Source organism: Grampus griseus, assembly GCF_964374135.1.
Source record: "Grampus griseus genome assembly, chromosome: 18".
Classification (NCBI taxonomy): Eukaryota; Metazoa; Chordata; class Mammalia; order Artiodactyla; family Delphinidae; genus Grampus; species Grampus griseus.
Window position 1 is genome coordinate 45,997,292 of NC_139012.1, and position 27,335 is coordinate 46,024,626.

Genomic DNA, 27,335 nt, shown 5'->3' on the forward strand with positions numbered 1-27,335 from the left:
AAAAAGCAAAGATAATTTTGAAAGCGGCAAGAGAGAAAAGTCTCATCATGTACAAGTGAACACCAAAAAGATTTATAGCTAACTTCTCATTAGAAACAATAGAGGACAAAGGAAAAGTGATGATATACTGTTCAGGGTTCTCCAGAAACAAAATCAATGGGATATCTATCTATCTATAAATCTGTCTATTGATCTATCTATCGATCTATCTATCCATATATATCTATCTAAATCTATATGTATTTATTTATTATAAGGAAAGGATTTTTGTGATTATGGAGGCTGGGAAATTTAAAATGTAAATTTTGGGCAAGCAGACTTGATACCCTGGAGAGTGAGCAGTGCAGTTATAGTCTGAATGCTGACAGGCAGAGACGCAGGAGAGATGATAGCACAGATGAAATCTGAAGGCAGTATGCAGGAGAATTTTTCTCTTGCTCCAGCAGGACACCCTTTTTGTCCTATTCAGGCCTTCAGCTGATTTGATGAAGCTTACCCACATCATGGAAGGTAATCTGCTTACCCAAAGTTCATTGATTTAAGTATTAAGCTTATTTAAAATCATCCTTCAAGTTTACACAAAAATTAACTATCACTGTCATACAGAGTGAAGTAAGTCAGAAAGAGAAAAACAAATACTGTATACTAACACATATATATGGAATCTAAAAAAAAAAAAAAAAGGAAGGTTCTGATGAACGTAGGAGTGGACAGGAATAAAGATGCAGACATAGGAGGTTGAGGAAGATGGCAGAAGAGTAGGATGTGGAGTTCACCTTCCTCCTCACAGATATATCAGAAATACATCTACATGTGGAACTGCTCCTATAGAACACCAACTGAATGCTGGTAGAAGACCTCAGACCTCCCAAAAGGCAAGAAACTCCCCACATACCTGGGCAGGGCAAAAGAAAAAACAGACACAAAAGAATAGAGATGGGACCTGCACCAGTGGGTGGGAGTTGTGAAGGAGGAAATGTTTCCACACACTAGGAAGCCCCTTCGCAGGTGGAGACTGTGGGTGGCGGAGGGGGGAAAGCTTCGCAGCCACGGAGGAGAGCGCAGCAACAGGGGTGCGGAGGGCAAAGCAGAGAGATTCCCGCACAGAGGATCAGTGCTGACTGCCACTCACCAGCCTGAGAAGCTTGTGTGCTCACCTACCGGGTCGGGCGGGGGCTAGGAGCTGAGGCTCGGGCTGCCGTGGGATCGCAGGGAGAGGAATGGCGGTGTGAACACAGCCTGAAGGTATTAATGCACCACGGCTAACTGACAGGGAGTCCGGGAAAAAGTCTGGACCTGCCGAAGAGGCAAGAGACTTTTTCTTCCCTCTTTGTTTTCTGGTGCGCTAGGAGAGGGGATTAAGAGCGCTGCTTAAAGGAGCTCCAGAGATGGGTGTGAGCTGCGGCTATCAGCGTGGAAGCCAGAGACGGGCATGAGATGCAAAGGCTGCTGCTGCCGCCACCAAGAAGCCTGTGTGCGAGCACAGGTCACTATCCACACCTCCCCTCCCAGGAGCCTGTGCACCCCACCATTGCCACGGTCCTGTGATCCAGGGACAACTTCCCAAGGAGGATGCACGGTGTGCCTCAGGCTGGTGCAATGTCACACTGGCCTCTGCCGCCACAGGCTAGCCCCGCATCCGTACCCCTCCCTATCCCCGACCTGAGTGAGCCAGGGCCCCCGAATCAGCTGCTCCTTTAACCCCGTCCTGTCTGAGTGAAGAAAAGATGGCCTCAGGTGACCTACACACAGAGGCAGGGCCAAATCCAAAGCTGAACCCCAGGAACTGTGCGAACAAAGAAGAGAAAGGGAAATTACTCCCAGCAGCCTCAGGAGCAGCGGATTAAATCTCCACAATCAACTTGATGTACCCTGCATCTGTGGAATACCTGAATGGACAACGAATCATCACAAACAGAGGAGGTGGTCTTTGAGAGCAGAATATATGATTTTTTCCCCTTTTCCTCTTTTTTGTGAGTGTGTATGTGTATGCTTCTATGTGAGATTTTCTCTGTATAGCTTTGCTTTCACCATTTGTCCTAGGGTTCTTTCCAGCCATTTTTATTTTATTTTTTACTTAAAAAAATATTTTTCTTAATAATTATTTTTTAGTTTTTATTTTAATAACTTTATTTTATCTTACTTTATTTTATCCTTTCTTTTTCTTTCTTTCTGTCTTTCTTTTTTCTTAATTTCTTTCTTTCTTCTTTCTTTCTCTCTCTTTCTTTCTTTCTTTCTTTCTTTCTTTCTTTCTTTCTTTCTTTCTTTCTTTCTTTCTTTCTTTCTTTCTTTCTTTCTTTCTTTCTTTCTTTCTTTCTTTCTTTCTTTCTTTCTTTCTACTTTTTCTCCCTTTTATTCTGAACCATGTGGATGAAAGGCTCTTGATGCTCCAGCCAGGATTCAGTGCTGTGCCTCTGAGGTGGGAACACGAACTTCAGGACACTGGTCCAAAAGAGACCTCCCAGCTCCGCGTAATATCAAACAGTGAAAATCTCCTAGAGAACTTCAAATCAACACCAAGACCCAGCTTCACTCAACAACCAGCAAGGTACAGTGCTGGACACCCTATGCCAAACAACTAGCAAGACAGGAACACAACCCCACCCATTAGCAGAGAGGCTGCCTAAAATCATAATAAGGCCACAGACACCCCAAAACAAACCACCAGAAGTGTACCTACCCACCAGAAGAACAAGATCCAGCCTCATCCACCAGAACACAGGCACTAGGATCTTCCACCAGGAAGCCTACACAACACACTGAAACAACTTTAGCCACTGGGGACAGAAACCAAAACCAACAGGAACTATGAACCTGCAGGCTGCAAAAAGGAAACCTAAACACAGTAAGATAGGCAAAATGAGAAGACAGAAAAACACACAACAGATGAAGGAGCAAGGTAAACACCCACCAGACCTAACAAATGAAGAGGAAATAGGCAGTCTACCTGAAAAAGAATTCAGAATAATGATAGTAAAGATGATCCAAAATCTTGGAAATAGAATAGAGAAAATGCAAGAAACATTAAACAAGGACCTAGAAGAACTAAAGAGGAAGCAAGCAATGATGAAAACAAAATAAATGAAATTAAAAATACTGTAGATGGTATCGATAGCAGAATAACTGAGGCAGAAGAATGGATAAGTGACCTGGAAGATAAAATAGTGGAAATAACTACTGCAGAGCAGAATAAAGAAAAAAGAATGAAAAGAACTGAGGACAGTCTCAGCGACTTCTGGGAAAATATTAAATGCACCAACATTCGAATTATAGGGTCCCAGAAGAAGAAGAGAAAAAGAAATGGTCTGAGAAAATATTTGAAGAGATTATAGTTGAAAACTTCCCTAATACGGGAAATGAAATAGTTAACCAAGTCCAGGAAGTACAGAGTCCCATACAGTAAAAATCCAAGGAGAAACACGCCAAGACACATATTAATCAAACTATCTAAATGTAAATACAAAGAAAATATATTAAAAGCAGCAAGAGAAAAACAACAAATAATACACAAGGGAATTCCCATAAGGTTAACAGCTGATCTTTCAGCAGAAACTCTGCAAGCCAGAAAGGACTGGCAGGACATATTTAAAGTGATGAAGGAGAAAAACCTACAACCAAGATTACTCTACCCAGCAAGGATATCATTTAGATTTGATGGAGAAATTAAAATCTTTACAGACAAGCAACAGCTGAGAGTTCAGTACCACAAAACCAGCTTTACAACAAATGCTAAAGGAACTTCTCTAGGCAAGAAATACAAGAGAAGGAAAAGACCTAAAACAACAAACCCAAAATAATTAACAAAATGGCAATAAGAACATACATATCGATAATTAGCTTAAATGTAAATGGACTAAATGCTCCCACCAAAATACACAGACTGGCTGAATGGATACAAAAACAAGACTCATATATATACTGTCTACAAGAGACCCACTTCAGACCTAGGGACACATACAGACTGAAAGTGAGGGGATGGAAAAATATATTCTATGCAAATGGAAATCAAAAGAAATCTGGAGTAGCAATTCTCATAACAGACAAAATAGACTTTAAAATAAAGATTATTAGAAGTGACAAAGAAGGACACTACATAATGATCAAGGGATCGATCCAAGAAGATATAACAATTGTAAATATTTATGCACCCAACATAGGAGCACCTCAATATATAAGACAAATACTAACAGCCATAAAAGGGGAAATCAACAGTAACATATTCATAGTAGGGGACGTTAACACCCCATGTTCACCACTGGACAGATCATCCAAAACAAAAGGAAACACAAGCTTTAAATGATACATTAAACAAGATGGACTTAATTGATATTTATAGGACATTCCATCCAAAAACAACAGAATACACATTTTTCTCAAGTGCTCATGGAACATTCTCCAGGATAGATCATATCTTAAGTCACAAATCAAGCCTCGGTAAATTTAAGAAAATTGAAATTGTATCAAGTATCTTTTCTGACCACAACACTATGAGACTAGATATCAATTACAGGAAAAGATCTGTAAAAAATACAAACACATGGAGGCTAAACAATACACTACTTAATAACGAAGTGATCACTGAAGAAATCAAAGTGGAAATCAAAAAATACCTAGAAACAAATGACAGTGGAGACACGTCAACCCAAAACCTATGGGTTGTAGCAAAAGCAGTTCTAAGAGGGAAGTTTATAGCAATACATCTTACCTTAAGAAACAGGAAACATCTCAAATAAACAACCTAACCTAGCACCTAAAGCAATTAGAGAAAGAAGAACAAAAAAACCCAAAGTTAGCAAAAGTAAAGAAATCATAAAGATCAGATCAGAAATAAATGAAAAAGAAATGAAGGAAACAATAGCAAAGATCAATAAAACTAAAAGCTGGTTCTTTGAGAAGATAAAGAAAATTGATAAACCATTAGCCAGACTCATCAAGAAAAAAAGGGAGAAGACTCAAATCTATAGAATTAGAAATGAAAAAGGAGAAGTAACAACTGACACTGCAGAAATACAAAAGATCATGAGAGATTACTACAGACAACTCTATGTCAATAAAATGGACAACCTGGAAGAAATGGACAAATTCTTAGAAATGCACAACCTGTCAAGATGGAACCAGGAAGAAATAGAAAATATGAACAGGCCAGTCACAAGCACTGAAATTGAGACTGTGATTAAAATTCTTCCAACAAACAAAAGCCCAGGACCAAATAGCCACACAGGTGAATTCTATCAAACAATTAGAGAAGAGCTAACACCTATCCTTCTCAAACTCTTCCAAATTATAGCAGCAGGAGGAACACTCCCAAACTCATTCTATGAGGCCAACATCACCCTGATACCAAAACCAGACAAAGATGTTACAAAGAAAGAAAACTAAGGGCCAATATCACTGATGAACATAGATGCAAAAATCCACAACAAAATACTAGCAAACAGAATCCAACAGCACATTAAAAGGATCATACACCATGATCAAGTGGGGTTTATTCCAGGAATGCAAGGATTCTTCAATATACGCAAATCAATCAACATGACACAACATATTAAATAATTGAACGAGAAAAACCATGTGATCATCTCAATAGATGCATAGAAAACTTTCAACAAAATTCAACACCCATTTATGATAAAAGTCCTCTAGAAAGTAGGCAGAAAGGGAAATTCCCTCAATATAATAAAGGACATATATGACAAACCCACAGCCAATATCGTCCTCAATGGTGAAAAACTGAAAGCCTTTCCACTAAGATCAGGAACAGGACAAGGTTGCCCACTCTCACTACTATTATTTAACATAGTTTTGGAAGTTTTAACCACAGCAATCAGAGAAGAAAAAAAAAAAAAAACTAAAAGGAATCAAAATTGGAAAAGAGGAAGTAAAGCTGTCACTGTTGGCAGATGACATGATACTATACTTAGAGAATCCTAAAGATGCTACCAGAAAACTATTAGAACTAATCAATGAATTTGGTAAAGTAGCAGGATACAAAATTAATGCACAGAAATCTCTGGCATTCCTATACACTAATGATGAAAAATCTGAAAGTGAAATCAAAGAAACACTCCCATTTACCATTGCAACAAAAAAGAATAAAATATCTAGGAATAAACCTACCTAAGGAGACAAAAGACCTGTATGCAGAAAAATTATAAGACACTGATGAAAGAAATTAAGGATGATACAAATAGATGGAGAAATATACCATGTTGTTGGATTGGAAGAATAAATATTGTGAAAATGACTCTACTACCCAATTCAATCTACAGATTTATTGCAATCCCTATCAAACTACAACTGGCATTTTTCACAGAACTAGAACAAAAAAGTTCACAATTTGTATGGAAACACAAAAGACCCCAAATAGCCAAAGCAATCTTGAGAAAGAAAATTGGAGCTGGAGGAATCAGGCTCCCTGATTTCAGACTATACTACAAAGCTACAGTAATTGAAACTGTATGGTACTGGCACAAAAACAGAAATATAAATCAATGGAACAGGATAGAAAGCCCAGAGATAAACCCACACACATATGGACACCTTATCTTTGATAAAGGAGGCAGGAATGTACAGTGGAGAAAGGACAGCCTCTTCAATAAGTGGTGCTGGGAAAACTGGACAGGTACATGTAAAAGTATGAGATTAGATCACTCCCTAACACCATACACAAAAATAAGCTCAAAATGGAATAAAGACCTAAATGTAAGGCCAGAAACTATCAAACTCTTAGAGGAAAACATAGACAGAACACTCTATGACATAAATCACAGCAAGATCCTTTTTGACTCACTTCCTAGAGAAATTGAAATAAAAACAAAAATAAACAAATGGGACCTATGAAACTTCAAAGTTTTTGTGCAGCAAAGGAGACTGTAAACAAGACCAAAAGACAACCCTCAGAATGGGAGAAAATATTTGCAAATGAAGCAACTGGCAAAGGATTACTCTCCAAAATTTACAAGCAGCTCAATAACAAAAAACAAACAACCCAATCCAAAAATGGGCAGAAGACCTAAATAGACATTCTACAAAGAAGATATACAGATGGCCAACAAACACATGAAGGAATGCTCAACAACATTAATCATTAGAGAAATGCAAATCAAAACTACAATGAGATATCATCTCACACCAGTCAGAATGACCATCATCAAAAAATCTCGAAACAATAAATGCTGGAGAGGGTGCAAAGAGAAAAGGGAACACTCTTGCACTGCTAGTGGGAATGTAAATTGATACAGCTCCTACAGAGAACAGTATGGATGTTCCTTAAAAAACTACAAATAGAACTACCATACGACCCAGGAATCCCACTACTGGGCATATACCCTGAGAAAACTATAATTCAAAAAGAATCATGTACCAAAATGTTCATTGCTGCTCTATTTACAATAGCCAGGACATGGAAGCAACCTTAGTATCCATCATCGGATGAATAGATAAAGAAGATGTGACACATATACACATGGAATATTACTCAGCCATAAAAAGAAATGAAATTGAGTTTTTTGTAGTGAGGTGGATGGACCTAGAGTCTGTCATACAGAGTGAAGTTAGTTAGAAAGAGAAAAACAAATACCGTATGCTAACACATGTATATGGAATCTAAGAAAAAAAAAAAAGGTCATGAAGAACCTAGGGGTAAGACGGGAATAAAGACACAGACCTACTAGAGAATGGACTTGAGCATACGAGGAGGGGGAAGGGTAAGCTGTGACAAAGTGAGAGAGTGGCATGGACATATCTACACTACCAAACATAAAATAGATAGCTAGTGGGAAGCAGCCACATAGCACAGGGAGATCAGCTCGGTGCTTTGTGACCACCTAGAGGGGTGAGATAGGGAGGGTGGGAGGGAGGGAGATGTAAGAGGGAAGAGATATGGGAACATATGTATATGTATAACTGATTCACTTTGTTTTAAAGCAGAAACTAACACACCATTGTAAAGCAATTTTACTCCAATTAAGATGTTAAAATAAAAACATAAAAATAAAATAAAATAAAATTTAAGAAAAGATGCAGACATAGAGAATGGACTTGAGGACACAGGGAGGGGGAGGGGTAAGCTGGGGTGAAGTGAGGCAGTAACATTGACATATATACACTACCAAATGTCAAATAGATAGCTAGTGAGAAGCAGCTGCATAGCACAGGGAGATCAGCTCGTGCTTTGTGACCACCTAGAGGGGTGAGATAGGGAGGGTGGGAGGGAGAGGAGGGTATATGGGGATATATGTCTACATATAGCTGATTCACTGTTATACAGCAGAAACTAGCTCAACATTGTAAAGGGACTATACTCCAATAAAGATGTTAAAAAATAATTAACCATCACAAGTCCACCCCTTATCAATTTGGCACGAAAATGTATATCTTTAAATCATACTTATTCTCCAAATAAAGATAATCACAAGGTTACACTTCCATTTTACATGGTCCCGCTACTATTCATACAACCAGAAACATACCATCCTTTATCCCAGAAGAGGAAGCAAAGTTCTTGGATGATGTAACTGTTCTTGGTATCTCATAAGTAAAATATAAAGTTAATAATACTTAAATACTATGATATAAAGTCAATATATATTTTGTTATATGATAAGGGGATAAGAGAGAGAAGAAAACAAAGATATATGTCTTAACAGAATTATAATAAAATAAAGAGGATATATGACAATTGCAGAATTTGATTCTGTAACTGGTCATATGGTCACAGCTGGCATTCATAACTACAATTTCCCACTCTCCATTCTATATTACCTTTTCCTTCAGTAAGTATCTTAGCTGATCATGGTTCTTTACGTGGTAGTGTGACCCAAACCTTCACTCCTGAGAGCTCTGTGCTATTAATAGTTCTATCTGAATTGGGTTGTTGTAGATTTTCATTGGCTTTAACCACAGAGCATGATAACAGTAAGATACTCTAGTATGCCTATATTTCAGACATACTCTTCTTTACCTCCATTTTGAAATAGTAGTCCAATTTCCCCTTGATAGTCAGTGAAAATAACCCCAGCCAGCATTGTAACTCTTTTCTTTATCTGTTAATTCAGAGGCATGAGGAATTCAAAATGGCTGAGTGGCAATATTTACTTTCAGTTCAATTCCTTTCTTTAGATCTAAGATCTCTAGGCCAGCAGAGCATAAAGTTGTGAGAACAGGAAGCCAAACTTGTGTTACTTAGACGCTAGGGATAATAGTGAATAGTGCCACTACCATTTCCACCTCTTGATTCCTGGACCCATGGATCCTGGCTATTGGAGAAACAACACTATATATTAGGCACTGATTCAGAGCCTCTTAAAGAATCTTGCCTCAGCCCTGCAAGGTATTGCCATCCAGTTGGTACTATAACTGAGTCTTCAAAACACAGTTCCACCGTTATAACAAGTAAGCTGCTTCATGATGGTGAAGAACACTCTAAGAACATGAGCTCATTGCCATGCTTCATTTGTTATGAAGTTAGTTGCATAATCAGATGCAATGCTATGTGGAATACCATGATAGTGGATAGGATATTCTATAAGTCTATGAATGGCAATTTGGGCAGAAGCACTGCATGCAGGGAATGCAAATATGTACCTATAGAAAATGTCTATTTCATTAAGAACAAAATACTTCCATTTAAATGACAGAAGTGGGTCAAAGTAGCAAACCTGCCATCAGGTAGCTGGCTGATCACCCCTGGAAATGGTGTCATACTGGGGACTAAATATTGGTTCCTGCCTCTGGCATCTTAGACACTCAATAGTGACTGAGTAGCCAGGCCATGCTTAGTTAATGTAAGCCCATGCATAACCTCCATCCCTGCCACCAGGGCCACCTTGTTCGTGAGTCAATTGTGTAATGACAGGGGCAGCTGTAGAAAGATACTGACTGATATCCACAGAAGATGTAACCCTATGAACTGATTTAAAATTCTCTTCTTCTGAGGTTACCCTCTGGTGAGCATTGACATGATATCTTGGTGATTTTTGCCCATTCAAAGAGGTCTATCTGTATTTCTTTTCCCCAGACTTTCTTCTCACCGATTTTCCCATTGTATTTCTTCTAAGTCCCTGATAATCCACCCAAATCATTGCCACAAATCATGAATCAGTATATAACAACACGTCTGACCTTTTTTCCTTCAGAGCAAAATAAACAACCAGGTGCACTACTCGAAGTCCTGCCCCCGGGATGATCTCTCCTCACTACTGTCCTTCAGGGAGGTCCCAGAAAGGGGATGTAGAGCTGCAGTTGTCCACTTTCAAATGATGCCTGCATATTATTTAGAATCACTTATAAACCAGGCCTGAGTGTTCTCTTCCTCTGTCCTCTTATAATAAGGAACTCTGCATGGTCATGGGTACAGACGTGGGAGAGGGAAGGTATGTGAGGCAGGGACCAGGACCCTGTGCATTTGGGCCACTTCTTCATGTAACTTATTGTGCCTTCAGGGCCTTCTCAGGCCCAATATCATGAATACCATTTCTATTTGATGATGGATTCCTGCTTTGCATGTCCAACTTTATGACTTGGTAGGTCAGATAACACCCAGTTCATGATGGGCTCAGGTTGCATGGTAACTTACTGGCCCATGATTAAGCATTCAGTCTCTACCAAAGCCCAGAAGCAAGCCAGGAACTATTTCTCAAAAGGAGGGTAGTTATCTGTGGATGACAGAAAGACCTTTCTCCAATATTCTAAAGACCTTTCTCCAATATCCTAAAGACCTGTACTTTTTTCACCCATGGAAACTGTCAAAGGCTCCAAACAGCATCCCTATCTGACATTGACACTTCAAGCACCATTGGATCTGACAGATCATGTGACCCAATTGGCAGAGGCAGCCTGGATCTGTTGTGGATCCTTCTTTTGTTCTGGGCCCCATTTCAAGAAACTAGGTAAATAGGTAGGCCAGAGTAACACATTCAAATGAATATGTTGCTTCCAATATCCCAAGGGGCCCACCAGGCATTGTGCCTCCTTTTTTGTTGTAGGAGGGGCCATCTTCAACAACTTATCTTTTACTTTGAAAAGGATATCTCAATATGCCCCACACCATTTGACTTCTGGAAATTTCACTAAGGTAGAAAACTCCTGAATTTTTGTCAGATTTATTTCCCACCTCCTGACATGTAAATGTCTTATCAATATGTCTAAAATAATTGCTACTTCTTCCTCATTACGTTCAATCAGTATAATGTTATCAATGTAATAGACCAGTGTGTAATAGAAAGGGGATCGAGATCTTAGCAAAACTAAATTATGACAGAGTTTATAGAGTTGATATACTCCTGAGGTAGGACAGTGAAGAGGTATTGCTGGCCTGGCAAGCTAAAACTCAATGCTTCAGGTGGTGTTTATTTACAGGGATTAGAAAAAAAAAGCATTTGTCAAATTAATAACTGGTACTAAGAGTACCAGTAGTGGGTACCAGAGGATGTGTTAATGTGCTCAAGCAATAAATCCACATCTGGTACAGCAGCTGCAACTGAAGTCATTGCAAGATTAAACTTACCATAATCCACTGTCATTATCAAAGATCCATCAGTATTCTGCACAGGACAAATAGTCATATTGAATGGAGATGCAGTGGGAATCACCACCTCTACATCCTTCAAGTGGTGGCCTTAATCTTGGCAATCCCTCCATGAATATGGTATTGTTTTAGTTTACTATTTTTCTAAGTAGAGGCAGTTCTAGTGGATTCCTCTTGGCTAGTCCTGTCATATTGCCCTTACTCCACAGGTCATGGAACCACACTGGGGATTCTGCCAGAGGTTAAATACATCCAGCATTCCAGAACTGGAGAGAAAACCACAAGATGAGATCAGGGACCCATGTGCCCACTAGGAGGTAGATCTAATACTCCATTGGTCACCTGACCTCTATAACCCACACTTCTGAGCCATGAACGATATTGATGTTTTGTGTCTCCTGGAATTAGTGACAGTTCAGAGCCAGTGTCCAGTAGGCCTCCAAAGATTTGATGATTTTCTTTTCCCCAGTGCAGTTAACCTAGTATAAGGCCTTAATTTCCTTCAGGAACACTGGGGGAATGATTAACGGTGTAAACTTTTGGCAATGTACCAAATTCTTTTCTCAAGGGGACTTGGCATCCTCTTTATTCAAGAGGTTCTGTGTCTGTAAACTGGCTCAAGTCTGGGAATTGATTGATGGGCCATGACTGTCTGTTTTTATGATTTAGGCTAGCCTTTTGTTCACTTGACATAGAACTTTTCTGCTTATACAGGCAAGAATTTAGTAGGTTTCCTAACTATTTCCTTTCTAGGAACACCATGATCAACTAGCCAATCGCATAGGTCTGAGAGAGTCAGACTATTCTGATTGCTGTTTGGGCTCTATTGTCCATTACAGTAACCACACCCACCCTGCATTTGGCAGTTGAGTAGCACCACTTGGCTCCTGTCACCCCAGGATCCAATTATTCCCAATTCAGTGACCCAATCCAGTGACCCCAGTTCCCATTGTAAGGTCTAGCCTTCAGAAAAAAGCAATCACATAACTCTTCAAGGATGCTGGGGCTCTGCTCACAAAGTTACTTCTTACAAGTCATGGTGAGAGGTGTGTCTTCTGAACCCTGTGAGCGTGGGTGAGAGGTCTTAAATGACTAATCCACTCTAACATTCTAATATGCTTAGCCTTTGAATTACTTCCTCTACAGTAAACCATGGCAGGTCTGGCCTTTCTAGCTCACTCACTCTGGGCCACCTTCCAGTCCTTGCTTAAGCCAAACAAACTGTTAAAGCCCTTTCTAATTTGCCAATCTATACTATTAAATTTTAAATCTCTGTTTAGTGGACACATATCAATAAATTTGCCCTGATCCAATTTTATTTTCCTTTGAATATTACGCCACACCCTTAATATCCATTCCCACACATATTCCCCAGATTTCTGTCCATATAAAATAGAAAATTCTAGTAGTTATTTTGGAGTGTAGTTCACCTTCTCATGGGTCACATTTTATACCTCTCCTTTGGGGGTCTGCTGGAGTCTAGTAATAGTTCTAAAAGTAAAACGAGTTGTTGTGGGTGGTTCCTAACTAGAATCAGCATTGTCTTGCATGGCAACTGCCTCGGGGGAAGCCATTACAGTTTCTTCAGGCAATGCAGAATTAATCTCCTCACAAAGGAGTGGAGAGGCTGCTTGTACTATAGGTGGATAGGCTGTTTCTACTGGCAAAGATTCCTCATAATTTAGGTGCTCAATTGCTCAATGTCCTCAGCTTCATTCAACATCTTTCTACAAATCATGATTCTAACTTTCAGGATCCCATTCCTTCCTAATCAAGGCTCTCAAACAGTAGACACCCTGTGAGACTGAGAATTCACTTTGCATTTTAAGTTAGTCACTTAACAAGATAAGTTTCTGGGTTTGTTTTTCAGCAGTCTCAACACTGTTGATACAGAAAAAAAAAAAAAAGGCATTTTTCAGTATAGGCATAGAAGTTTTCAGGTCATTTATGAGCCCTTGAGCTGGAAATTTGAATTCTTGAGCTCATTATTTGGTTTTCCCACTTTGTCTAGTGATATTAGTAGAAACTACCCAATTCCATTATACTCCTTAGTTTGAGGAAAATGTTTGAAAGTATCATATACATGGTCACTCACCTTGCTTCTTACAAACGTTTGATAAGAAGTTTCCAATGGTGATATTTTGTTTATCTCAATTGCTTATCACACCGTGGATGTGCTCTCTTTACACTGGAAATAGAGTCATTATTGTCTTTAAATCTAATCAGGTTAGACAGTCAATTCCAGAAACTCCAGAACTAGTCCAGAAAATTCATCTTTAAGATCCTGTTTCTCTAGAATTACTCTCAGTACCAAAATCTGTAGTCAAAGTTATTCAGAGAAATAGAACAAATAAGATGTGTGTGTGTGCATGCATGTGTGTGTGTATTTCACACATATCTATTAAGAGACTTATTTTAAGGAATTGGCTTATGTGATTATGGAGGTTAGGCTGTCCGAAATCTGTAGTGTGGGCTTGACAGGCTCAAAACACTATAGAGCTGATGGTGCAGTTCCAGTCTGAAGGCCAGCAGGTGGAGACCCAGGAGAGCTGATGGTGCAGATGAAGTTTGAAGACATTCTGCTGGAGAATTTTTCTCTTGCTTGAGGAAGCTGAACTTTTTGTTCTATTCAGGCTTTCAACTGCTTGAATGAAGCCCATTGATATTATGGAGGGCAATCTGCTTTACTCAAAGTTCACCAATGTAAAATTTGTTCTCATTTAAAAACATATTCCAAATTGAAACAAAATGTTAACCATCAGAGATGACATAATCTAAATGCTAAAAAAAAAAGTCAACCAAGAGTCTTAAATAAAGCAAGAATATCTTTCAAAAATGAAAGATATATATTCTATATTCTCAAATAAAGTAAGCTGAGGGCACCTATTGTTTGCAAACTTGTCCTATAAAAAACACCAAAAGGAATCCTTCAAACTGAACTGTAAGGACACTAAACAGTAACTCAAATCTACACAAATCATTGTACAGAAAACACAAGAACTACACAGGAAAACGTAAAAGGTAATATAAATACACTCTTATAACTCTTTGATCTGTTTAAAGAAAACTTCATTAAGCAATAATTATAAAATAACATTTATGGGCTTAAAATGTATAAAGATGAAATTTGTATGTCAATAATAGCACAAAGGAAGGGGTACAGAATGAAGCTGCATTACAGCAAAGTTTTCATATATTTTTGAAATTAAGTTGGTATTTATCTAAACTAGATTGTTTTGAATTAATATGTTAATTTGAAAACCCAGGGCAACCACTAAGATAATAACTATGAAATATAGTTAAAAAGTAATAAGAAAAATATAAGTATAGAAAAAAAAATCTATTTAACACAGAAGGCAATACTGGAGGAAAAGAGAAAAAAAAAACAACTGACATAGGTCATATATAGCACAAAGATCAAAATTGTAGAAGTAAATTGTATCATATCATTACTTACATTAAATGTAAATGAAATACATACTCAAATAACATACTGGTAAACATTTTACATTTATTAATATTTCCAATAATCATTAAAGTACTTATGAATTATGTGATATTTTATCTCCATTGCACAAAAATTCAAATTGATTGAGGATCTTTTCCAAGGTTGTATACACACCCTTAAGTTATAGTTTTACCACTCTTAACCCAGGAGTTGGTGTATCTACAATGAAATTTCTAAAGTACTTTATGTAATAATTGATCCATGGACTAATATTACAACTCACAATATTACTTGATATATTAGGAATAAAGTCTATTTAATTAATCTACTATTTACTTTTAATTGACAATAGCCACATGTAAGGGAAAGAAAAATCAAAGTTTATTTTTAACAGTCAAAACTATAAACAAAAAATGTAACTGATAATAAATCCCATTCTACTGAGTCAATTATTTTTTTAGACATTTATTTTGCTGTTGACAACAAAATGTCATCATAACCTGATTCTAATGTCACCATTTAAAAAATGTGAATTGATAGGTGGTGGTAAGGAATAGTTATAAAGGAGAGCAGAACACTTTGATAGTGTCAAAAAGGAAGAAATTTCTTTGTGTTTCAGATGATTCTTATTAAACCCAACCTATTATTTAATCTAAATGTCATTCAGCAGCTTATATCTCTTTCTGAGAAAGGGGGCCTGTGGGTAGTGTGATCACTTAGCATCAAATGGGGGTACATTAAAGAGTAAAAGTGAACATTATTAATAAATCTGCACAAATAGCAGGCATAAATCAAGACTGTTCCAGGGAAATGAGAAAACACAGTTTCTCCTACTTAGCTATGGGCCACTAATAGCTTTTTTCAATGAAAGGTATAACCTGCCTTTCAATGCATAAGACTTGTGTTGATCACTATTACACACTATGCAGAAAATCAATTCAAAATGGATCATAGTTTATATTGTAACCTTAAAATATAAAAATTCTAGAAGACCACATAGGAGGCTAATCATGGCACTGGGATAAGTAAGATTTCAAATTAGTTCATTTTTTCTCCCAAGCCCTATAGGTATGTCACAAAACATTCTTTCTACTTCCATTCCAGCAAGATAATTTTTCTTACTCTTCAGTTAAAATGAGCTCTCCAAGTGGTTTTTCTCAGGATAAAGATCTGCTTAGTGCAACTTTTAATTTTTGCTTAGAGTAGAAGTTTTAAAACCCCTGCCTTACCTGATATTCAATGTCCTTAAAAACATCTCTTTTGTGGGTCATCACTCTTCTTATTAAAAAGCTAGTGCTTTTTGGGCACTGATGACTATGAGAGTTGTTATAGACTCCATCAACCACCAACAACTCTGTCCACATCATTCATGCTTTACATACCACATGGCTGCTCCTCTGTGGAAACAGTGAACATTGGTCTGTAACCCTGAGTAATAGCTGCCTACCTGACTTCATTTAGTCAGGATTACAAAAGCATAACTGCTTTGTTCTGGAAAGGACTTTTAAACACCCTTGCTGTGTTAGACTTACACATTCTCTTTCCTTTTATTATGTGTGTGTGTGTATATATACATCTGTATACACAAAAATGCACTTTAAGTAAAATATCATGCATTTATTCCCTTGGGCAAACTAAATTTATCTTATAAAAGTAACAATACAGTAAAAATAACTTATTTTTCACTTATTGTCATGGTGAGGTAATAGAATTGTGAGATTGCAATTAACCTACTTGAGAAAATGCAAGAACCAGAGCAAAACGAGGAGGAGAAGGAAGACTCTGATGCTTATGGAAAGTAAGCAGAATCCTATAGAATCAAGAAAGATCTGTTTCACTGTACAGTCATGTAATGGACTGCTTTTACACAGTCTAATGTAAATGAGCTAGCTTTATTTGGACTCGTAAGGAATAATCTCTAGGACATAATGATAAAGTAAGGTGCAGACAAATGTGCATAATATAATAAAATGTCTGTTTTTAAAATAATATATATACATATATGTTTATCTGTATGTTTCTGTAAAGATACACAAGAATTATATCTGTTGTAAACTCTAGAAGGAAGGGTTTTAGTGTGTAAAGAAAGCAAGCTTTGCTCTAAAGTTTTTGTACTGTTTTATTTTCTTACCATGTATATGTATTGTTATATATATATATGTATTGTTATATATATATAGTTTGTTTGTTTGCTATTTTGTGGTACTCGGGCCTCTCACTGTTGTAGCCTCTCCCGTTGTGGAGCACAGTCTCCGGACGCGTAGGCTCAGCGGCCATGGCTCATGGCTTAGACGCTCCGCGGCATGTGGGATCTTCCCCGGACCGGGGCATGAACCCGTGTCCCCTGCATTGGCAGGCAGACACTCTACCACTGCGCCACCAGGAAAGCCCTATATATACATTTTGTTTCTTACAAAAGGACCCATTGCACAAGCACAAAATAATATAATTTCTCAAAATAGGAAAAAAAAGAAATTAAACCTTACTTTTATTCCAATTTTGATTCTATGCTTATTTTCAGTGGAGAATAATTTGGTTACAGCTATTAGCCTCCACAAACTTCTTGGCAGTGGTTAAGAGTAAAATTTCAATAGAATATTTAATGACTATGATACTGTCATTATTGGAAAGGTGGCTAGTTGCATCTCACATTACATACCACAAAGATTTTGGAACCAGATGAAATGCCAGTATGCAGATGGAATTGGGAGTATGCATGTCCTCCCTTAATGCTTTCAATGTTTTTTAAAATATTTTGTTGGCCAAAGAAACCACACACACAGCTACACTCACCCCATATTCCTAGATTTAAAATCCCAGTCTAGAACTAGGGCTGTGTTTTTACTTCTTGGTCTTATTTTCAAGAAAGATGGATTAAAGTTCAATAAAAGTGAATATGAAAGTTGAAAAAAGAAGTAAAAAAAGTCAAGTATTTTCTACTACAATTTCTGCTGATGAAGTTAGAAACAGTGGGACTAAATTTGCCATCTCATGAAAAATATGGCCAAGTCTGAGGCAATGAAAATCTGTATTCTAGCAGTTGATACAGCTACAGAAAATGAAAAATAGGAACGAAAGAAAAATTTTATTATTTCACATACTCTGAACATTTTAAAATGTACCCTTATGTTTATTAAGTATCAAACCTATGCATCCATGCAAAATTCAAAATATTAACCATAGTTTTAATTTAATCACAATGTAAACATCAGAAGTGTTATATATTTTTAGCAGAGTCAATATATCCAAGCAACATCTTTTTTTTTTAATTTTTGAATTTTATTTTATTTATTTTTTATACAGCAGGTTCTTATTTGTCATCAGTTTTATACACTTCAGTGTATACATGTCAATCCCAATCTCCCAATTCATCACACCATCATCCCCAACCCCCCATGGCTTGCCCCCCTTGGTGTCCATACATTTGTTCTCTACATCTGTGTCTCAACTTCTGTCCTGCAAACTGGTTCATCTGTAACATTTTTCTAGGTTCCACATACATGCATTAATATACGATATTTGTTTCTGTCTTTCTGACTTACTTCACTCTGTATGACAGTCTCTAGATTCATCCATGTCTCAATAAATGACTCAATTTCGTCCCTTTTTAAGGCTGAGTAATATTCTATTGTATATATGTACCACAACTTCTTTATGAATTCGTCTCTCAATGGGCATTTAGGCTGCTTCCATGACCTGGCTATTGAAAATAGTGCTGCAATGAACATTGGGGTGCATGTGTCTTTTTGAAATATGGTTTTCTCTGGGTATATGCTCAGAAGTGGGATTGCTGGATCATATGGTAATCCTATTTTTAGTTTCTTAAGGAACCTCCATACTGTTCTCCATAGTGGCTGTATCAATTTACATTCCCACCAAAAGTGCAAGAGGATTCCCTTTTCTCCACACCCTCTCCAGCATTTGTTGTTTGTAGATTTTCTGATGATGCCCATTCTAACTGGTGTGAAGTGATATCTCATTGTAGTTTTGATTTGCATTTCTCTAATAATTAGTGATGCTGAGTGGCTTTTCATGTGCTTCTTGACCATCTGTATGTCTTCTTTGGAGAAATGTCTATTTAAATCTTCCACCCATTTTTGGATTGGGTTGTTTGTTTCTTTATTTTGGAGATTAATCCTTTGTCCATTGCTTCATTTGCAGATATTTTCTCCCATTCTGAGGGTTGTCTTTTTGTCTTCTTTATGGTTTCCTTTGCTGTGAAAAAGTTTTTAAGTTTCATTAGGTCCCATTTGTTTATTTTTGTTTTTATTTCCATTACTCTAGGAGGTGGATCAAAAAAGACCTTGCTGTGATTTATGTCAAAGAGTGATCTTCCTATGTTTTCTGCTAAGATTTTTATAGTGTGTGGTCTTACATTTAGGTCTCGAATCCATTTTGAGTTTATTTTTCTGTGTGGTGTTAGGGAGTGTTCTATTTTCATTCTTTTACAAAGCTGTTCAGTTTTCCCAGAACCACTTACTGAAGAGACTGTCTTTTCTCCACTGTATATCCTTGTCTCCTTTGTCATAGATTAGTTGACCATAGGTGCGTGGGTTTATCTCTGGGCTTTCTGTACTGTTCCATTGATCTATATTTCTGTTTTTGTGCCAGTACCATACTGTCTTGATTACTGTATCTTTGTAGTATAGTCTGAAATCAGGGAGTCTGATTCCTCCAGCTTCGTTTTTCTCCCTCAAGACTTCTTTGGCTATTCGGGGTCTTTTGTGTCTCCATACAAATTTTAAGATTTTTTGTTCTAGTTCTTTAAAAATGCCATTGATAATTGGATAGGGATTGCATTGAATCTGTATATTGCTTTGGGTAGTATAGTCACTTTCACAATATTGATTCTTCCAATCCAAGAACATGGTATATTTCTCCACTGTTCATGTCATCTTTGATTTCTTTCATCAGTGTTTTATAGTTTTCTGAGTACAAGCATTTTACCTCCTTAGGCAGGTTTATTCTTAGCTATTTTATTCTTTTTGTTGCAATGGTAAATGGGAGTGTTTCCTAAATTTCTTTCAGATTTTTCATCATTAGTGTATAGGAATGCCAGAGATTTCTGTGCATTAATTTTGTATCCTGCAACTTTACCCAATTCATTGATTAGCTCTAGTAGTTTTCTGGTGGCATTTCTAGGATTCTCTATGTATAGTATCATGTCATCTGCAAACAGTGACAGTTTTACTTCTTCTTTTCTAATTTGTATTCATTTTATTTCTCTTTCTTCTCTGATTGCCATGGCTAGGACTTCCAAAACTGTGTTCAGTAGTAGTGGTGAGAATGGGCATCCTTGTCTCATTCCTGATCTTAGAGGAAATGCTTTCAGTTTTTCACCATTAAGAATGATGTTTGCTGTGGGTTTGTTACATATGGCCTTTATTATGTTGAGGTAGGTTACCTCTATGCCCACTTTCTGGAGAGTTTTTTTTTATCATAAATGGGTGTTGAATTTTGTCAAAAGCTTTTTCTGCATCTATTGAGATGATCACATGGGTTTTATTCTTCAATGTGTTAATATGGTGAATCACATTGATTGATTTGCATATATTGAAGAATCCTTGTATCCCTGGGATAAATCCCGTTTGATCATGGTGTATGATCCTTTCAATGTGCTGTTGGATTCTGTTTGCTAGTATTTTGTTGAGGATTTTTGCATCTATATTCATCAGTGTTATTGGTCTGTAATTTTCTTTTTTTGTAGTATCTTTGTCTGGTTTTGGTATCAGTGCGATGATGGCCTCATAGAATGATTTTGGGAGTGTTCCTCCCTCTGCAAATTTTTGGAAGAGTTTGAGAAGGATGGGTGTTAGCTCCTCTCTAAATGTTTGACAGAATTCACCTGTGAAGCCATCTGGTCCTGGACTTTTGTTTGTTGGAAGATTTTTAATCACAGTTTCAATTTCATTACTTGTGATTGGTCTGTTCATATTTTCTATTTCTTCCTAGTTCAGTCTTAGAAGGTTATGCCTTTCTAAGAATTTATCAGTTTCTTCCAGGTTGCCCATCTTTTTGGCATAGAGTTCCTTGTAGTAGTCTGTTAGGATGCTTTGTATTTCTGTGGTGTCTGTTGTAACTTCTTTTGCATTTCTAATTTTATTGATTTGAGTCCTCTCCCTCTTTTTCCTGATGAGTCTGGCTAATGATTTATCAATTTTTTTTTTCTTCTCAAAGAACCAGCTTTTAGTTTTATTGATCTTTTTTTTTTTTTTTTTGTGGTACGCAGGCCTCTCACTGTTGTGGCCTCTCCCATTGCAGAGCACAGGCTCCGGACACACAGGCTCAGTGGCCATGGCTCACGGGCCTAGCCGCTCTGCAGCATGTGGAATCTTCCTGGACCAGGACATGAACCCATATCTCCTGAATCGGCAGGCGGACTCTCAACCACTGCGCCACCAGAGAAGCCCCAATTTTATTGACCTTTGCTATTGTTTTCTTTGTTTCTATTTCATTTGTTTCTGCTCTGATCTTCATGATTTCTTTCCTTCTGCTAACTTTGGGTTTTGTTTGTTCTTCTTTTTCTAGTTCCTTTAGGTGTAAGGTTAAACTGTTTATTTGAGATTTTTCTTGTTTCCTGAGGTAGGCTTCTATAGCTATAAATTTCCCTCTTAGAACTACTCTTCCTGCGTCCTATAGGATTTGGATCATCGTGTTTTCATTGTCTCTCAGTACTTTTGGATTTCCTTCTCTGATTTCTTCAGTGACTCTTGGGTATTCAGTAGCGTATTGTTTAGCGTATTGTGTTTGTGTTTTTTACTTTTTTTCCCCTGTAATTCATTTCTAATGTCATAAGTTTGTGGTCAGAAAAGAAGCTTGATATGATTTCAATTTTCTTAAATTTACTGAGGCTTGATTTGTGACCCAAGATGTGATCTATCCTAGAGAATGTTCCATGCACACTTGAGAAGAAAGTGTAAACTGCTGTTTTTGGATGGAATGTCCTATAAATATCAATTAAATCGATCTGGTCTATTGAGTCATTTAATGCTTCTGTTTCCTTATTTATTTTCATTTTGGACGATCTGTCCATGGGTGTCAGTGAGGTGTTAAAGTCCCCCACTATTATTGTGTTACTGTTGATTTCCTCTTTTATAGCAGTTAGCAGTTGCCTTATGTATTGAGGTGCTCCTATGTTGGGTTCATATATATTTATAATTGTTATATCTTCTTGGATTGATCCCTTGAACATTATGTACTCTCCTTCCTTGTCTCTTGTAACATTCTTTATTTTAATGTCTATTTTATCTGATATGAGTATAGCTACTCAGCTTTCTTTTGATTTCCATTTGCATGGAATATCTTTTTCCATCCCTTCACTTTCAGTCTGTATGTGTTCCTAGGTCTGAAGTGCGTCTCTTGTAGAGAGCATATATATGGGTCTTGTTTTTGTATCCATTCAGCAAACCTGTGTCTTTTGTTTGGAGCATTTAATCCATTCACGTTTAAGGTAATTATCCATATGTATGTTCCTATGACCATTTTCTTAATTGTTTTGGGTTTGTTTTTGTAGGTCCTTTTCTTCTCTTGTGTTTCCCACTTAGAGAAGCTCCTTTAGTATTTGTTGTAGAGCTGGTTTGGTGGTGCTAAATTCTCTTAGCTTTTGTTTGTCTGTAAAGTTTTTGATTTCTTCATTGAATCTGAATGAGATTCTTGCCGGGTAGAGTAATCTTGGTTGTAGGTTCTTCCCTTTCATCACTTTAAGTATATCATGCCACTCCCTTCTGGCTTGGAGAATTTCTGCTGAGAAATCAGCTGTTATCCTTACGGGAGTTCCCTTGTATGTTATTTGTCATTTTTCCCTTGCTGCTTTCAATAAGTTTTCTTTGTCTTTAATTTTTGCCAATTTGATTACTATGTGTCTTGGCATGTTTCTCCTTGGGTTTATCCTGTGTGGGATCACTGAGCTTCCTGAACTTTGGTGACTATTTCCTTTCCCATGTTAAGCAAGTTTTTGAGTATAATCTCTTCAAATATTTTCTCTGGTCCTTTCTCTCTCTCTTCTCCTTCTGGGACCCCTATAAAGTGAATGTTGTTGCATTTAATGTTGTCCCACAGGTCTCTTAGGCTGTTCATTTCTTTTCATTCTTTTTTCTGTTCTTTAGCAGTGATTCCACAATTCTGTCTTCCAGTTCACTTTTCCATTCTTCTGCCTCAGTTATTCTGCTATTGATTCCTTCTAGTGTAGTTTTCATTTCAGTTATTGTATTTTTCATCTCTGTTTGTTCTTTAATTCTTCTAGGTCTTTGTTAAACATTTCTTGCATCTTCTCGATCTTTGCCTGCATTCTTTTTCTGAGGTCCTGGATCATCTTCACCATCATTTTTCTGAATTATTTTTCTGGAAGTTTGCCTATCTCCACTTCATTTAGTTGTTTTTCTGGGGTTTTATCTTGTTCCTTCATCTGGTACATAGCCCTTTGCCTTTTCATCGTGTCTATCTTTTTGTGAATGTGTTTTTTTCCCCACAGGCTGCAGGATTGTAGTTCTTCTTGCTTCTGCTCTCTGCCCTCTGGTCCAAGCAATGTCTTTCATAGCATGTAAATGAGGTTGCAATCCTGGTGACCAATCTGTTCCTTTAAAATCTTCACAATGGTTACTGACTACCAGGACCAAATTAGCCATGCACTGGTAGGTCCCAGTCATTCTTAACAGTTGAAATGAAAAGGTAAGTTGTTCCATTTCTATTCACTTCATGTGTATAAATGTGCCTTTGGATAAGAAATATGATTCAATAAGACTGTGGGGAAGAGCTTCTGGTGAATAAGAAAACTGTTTAACTTGAAAGCCTTAATGAAAATGCCAGCAAAAGTTTATCTTACACTTTTCATTTTTGTTCCACATGATGCCAGATTATTTTGGTCTCTAAAAGCCACACACACTTGTAGCATAATACAGTTTAAAACAGTGATATCAAAGTAGACCAGGGTAACACACTTCCTCTGAAATGGATATTGAAGAATTCATTGCATGCTTCATTATATTCACTTAATCATTATGACATAATCACAGACATTGCCATTTAATTCATTCTTTTCAAAGAGCAAGCTCTTATAGTTCATTACTCCTGCTTCTCATGAGCAGAGCTGTATAGTGGCATTTATAAGTTGCTGACATTGTTATCAAGGGGGAGAGTAAAAATATTATTATATGTATTTGTGCTGTAAATTGTCCATGAACAGTACCATATGATGCTCTTTACTTAATTATTATCTTACACAGTCCAATGAATTATATGATAGACCTATTGAATAATTTATATTTGAGTTTACCATTTGAAAAAAGAGTGGATAAATTAACATGATTCTATTCAAATAGATTTGACCTTAAAGAAGAAAATCACATTTCATCATTTCTATAAATCATTTCTTTTATGCCTTATGCATTGTTCAAATGATACTCCATAAGGAAACTGCTCTGCAGAATATAAAATATAACAAAAAAGCTTTTTTTGAGTAAAATTTTTTTTCCCCAAATATCTTACTGATCAAATAAATAAAAATAAACTGATCAAATAAAATGCATAATAAACTGACATTTATTTACAAATAGTAGAAAGCATTCACTTTTTTTCCATGTCTCAGTAGTTGAAATTTCTTGGCATATACCTGCAACCATTGAGTTTTATCTCTTTTTCTATTGAATTATGGCTTCTCAGGTTTCAGTGCATTGATAGGAAAAACACAGATATGTTCTGCCTTCAGATACATGGGGAAGTTGAATTCATCTTACTTGGTAAACAATAAAATGAGATTTTTATTTATAATAATTGGCACATTTTAAAGATATAATTACATATTACAAGCAAGCTTATTGTACTTTGTATTGTATGAGTGAATATAGGTTCAATATTTTGTATTAGTCTAATTTAACTTGAAACATCCTTTTAATCCAAATTCTATACACATAATAACTAGTCACAATACAACTAGACTTTATTTGACAAATAAGCAAGAGGAAGCTGATAAAATGTAGAAGCTGTTAGCTCCAAAACAATTGGTCCTCTGAATAAGTTCACTAACTCTTTGAGACAGCATGTCAATAACATTTTACTCTTAGTAAGTGTTTTCTTGGTACATTAGGTTGAATCCAGTTTTCATGGTCTGTTCCCTTCACCTTTAAGGTTGTCTGTGTTTTATTTGATTCTAGTTAGGGCTTAGTGTAGCAATCTTTGAATAAAAACAGGCAATACTTTATGATGAATTCAACAATTGATGAGACAAAAAAATATGTCTCAATTTTATTACAAGTGTATAAATGTGTAATCTTGTGGAAATCTGGAAATTTCATTTTAAAATTACTAAATTATGCTATATAAAATATGGTTTTCTTTTCTTTTTTTAATAGATATTTATTGGAGTATAATTGCTTCACAATAATATGTTTGTTTCTGTTATACAACAAAGTGAATCAACCATATGAATACATATATCCCCATACCCCCTCCCTCTTGAGACTTCTTCCCACCCTCCCTATCCCACATCTCTAGGTCTTTGAAAATCATCCAGCTGATCTCCCTGTGCTATGCTGCTTTTTCCCACTAGCTAACTATTTTACATTTGGTTGTGTATATATGTTGCTGCTACTCTCACTTTGCCCCAACTACCTCCTCCCCTCCCATGTCCGCAAGTCCATGCTCTATGTCTACATATTTATTCCGGCCATGCCACCAGGTTCCATTTGTTTTGGTTTTTTGTGTTTTTTTAGATTCAATATATATGCGTTAGCATATAGTATTTGTTTTTCTCCTTCTGACTTAATTCATTCTGTGTGACAGACTCTAATCAATCCACCTCACTACAAATAACTCAATTTCTTTTTATGGCTGAATATATTCCATTATATATATGTGTCACATATTCTTTATCCATTCTTCTGTCGATGGACATTTAGGTTAACTCCATGTCCTGGCTATTGTAAATAGCACTGCAATGGACATTGTGGTACATGTCTATTTCTGAGTTATGCTTTTCTCAGGGTATATGCTCAGGAGTGAGATGTCTGGGTCATATGGTGTTCTACTTTTAGCATTATAAGGAACCTCCATACTGTTCTCCATAGTGGCTGTATCAATTTGCAATCCCACCAGCAGTACAAGAGGGATCACTTTTCTCCATACCCTCTCCAGCATTTATTGCTTGTAGATTTTTTGATGATGGCCATTCTGACCGGCATGAGGTGATACCACATTGTAGTTTTGATTTTCATTTCTCTAATAGTTAGTGATGTTGAGATCTTTTCATGTGCCTCTTGGCCATTAGTATGTCTTCTTTGATGAAATGTCTATTTAGGTTTTCCACCCATTTTTTATTTGAATTGTTTGTCCTTCTGATATGGAGCTACATGAGCTGTTTGTATATTTTGCAGATTAATCCTTTGTCTGTTGTTTCATTTCCAAATATTTTCTCCCATTCTGAGGGTTGTCTTTTTTTTCTTGTTTATGGTTTCCTTGGCTATGCAAAAGCTTCGAAGTTTAATTAAGTCTCATTTGTTTATTTTTGTTTTTATTTTCATTACTCTAGGAGGTGGGTCAGAAAAGATTTTGCTGTGGTTTCTGTCAAAGGGTGTGTTTTCTATGTTTTACTCTAAAAGTTTTATAGTGTCTGATCTTACATTTAGGTCTTTAACCCATTTTGAGTTTATTGTTGTGTATGTATGGTGTTAAGGAGTGTTCTAATTTCATTCTTTTACATGTAGCTGTCCAGTTTTCCCAGCAACACTTATTGAAGAGGCAGTCTTTTCTCCATTGAATGTTCCTGCGTCCTTTGTCATAAATTAGGTGCCCATATGTGTGTGGGTTTATCTCTGGGCTTTCTATCCTGTAGCATTGGTTTATATTTCTGTTTTTGTGCCACTACCATACTTTCCTGATTACTGTAGCTTTGTAGTATAGTTTGTAGTTGGGGAGCCTGATTCCTCCACCTCCATTTTTCTTTCTCAAGAATGCTTTTGCTATGCAGGGTCTTTTGTGTTTCCATGTGAATTGTAAAACTTTTTGTTCTAATTCTGTGAAGAATGCCATTGGTAGTTTGAAAGGAATTGCACAGAATCTGTAGATTACTTTTGGTAGTATAATCGTTTTCATAATATTGATTCTTCCAATCTAAGAAAATGGTTTATTTCTCCATCTGTTTATGTCATTTTTGATTTCTTTCATCAGTGTTTTATAGGTTTCTGAGTACAGGTCTTTCACCTCCTTTGGTAGGTTTATTCCTAGGTATTTTATTTTTTTGCTGTGATGGTAAATGTGATTGTTTCCTTAATTTCTCTTTCTGAATTTCCATTGTTAGTGTATAGGAATGACAGAGATTTCTGTGCAGTAATTTTGTATCCTGCAAACTTACCAAATTCAGTGATTAGT